The sequence below is a fragment of the Mirounga leonina genome, unplaced genomic scaffold, assembly GCF_011800145.1.
Source record: "Mirounga leonina isolate KUSES-001 unplaced genomic scaffold, KU_Mleo_1.0 Mir_197, whole genome shotgun sequence".
Classification (NCBI taxonomy): domain Eukaryota; kingdom Metazoa; phylum Chordata; class Mammalia; order Carnivora; family Phocidae; genus Mirounga; species Mirounga leonina.
The window spans coordinates 11,498,290-11,499,021 of record NW_023270494.1 but is presented as its reverse complement, the minus strand read 5'-3'; the positions used below and the strand labels follow the sequence as shown (position 1 = coordinate 11,499,021).

General features: G+C 73.1%; 1 protein-coding gene across 4 annotated transcripts in view; it reads left to right on the top strand.

Annotated features, from left to right (window-relative positions):
- Positions 1-193: 193 nt before the first annotated feature.
- AMZ2 (archaelysin family metallopeptidase 2) overlaps positions 194-732 on the top strand; it is a 10,182-nt gene continuing 9,643 nt past the window's right edge. For 2 of the 4 annotated variants that reach the window (XM_035026193.1, XM_035026189.1), the window contains exon 1: positions 219-533. The gene's annotated coding sequence lies outside the window, so the exon portion shown is untranslated. Of the gene's footprint in view, positions 534-732 lie in introns of all 4 variants that reach the window. The other 2 variants (XM_035026195.1, XM_035026200.1) reach the window with 2 other exon arrangements.

Here is a 732-nt window from a genome sequence, read left to right as displayed (position 1 = left end):
CATGAGGCCCAGACAGGTTAACTTAGCCAAGGCCACACAGCCGGCTCAGCGCTAACGCTCGCGCGCCCCTTTCTCCTTCCCTCGGCACACGCATTCGGCCTTTCCAGCACCAGCGTGGCTCCGAGGGACGCATCCCTGGGTGGAGACAAACACTGCGGCGTCGCCAGGCCCGGCCCCCGCCTCCGCGCCGCCCCCTCCGCGCGCTCCACCTGCGCTTGGCGGTTGCGGCCGCATGGAGGCCGCTGCAGGCGCTGCAGCCGCAGAAGGGAAAGTCCAGCGGGCGACGGCACCGGGGCGCGCGCCCAGGCCCTACGTCAACCTGCGGCCACGGCTGACTTATTTTGGACCCGGCTGGTTACATTAGTCACGCCGAGGGCGCTCCTCAAACCCGCGGGGCCCTGAGCACCTTCGCAACCAGGCAAACCTGCGAGGCCGCGAGACACGGCCTCCGGCGGGGGCACCCCGCCCCAGCTGCCCCGGGACCCAGCGCGGCCCCGGAGGGACCAGTGGCTGCGCCCCCGCGGAGACCAGGGGTAAGAAGGGGGCCGTGGGGACTGACTTCGACGCCTCGCGACCTCGCCATCCTCCCCAGCTTGCGGAGACCATGACCTTGACTGCCGCCCCAACTGGAGCTCCAACCCGCCAGGCAGCCGCGAGCTACGGGGCGGGGCGTGCGGCTCGGGGGCGGGGCAGGGCGGGGCGTGCGGCTCGGGGGCGGGGCAGGGCGGGGCG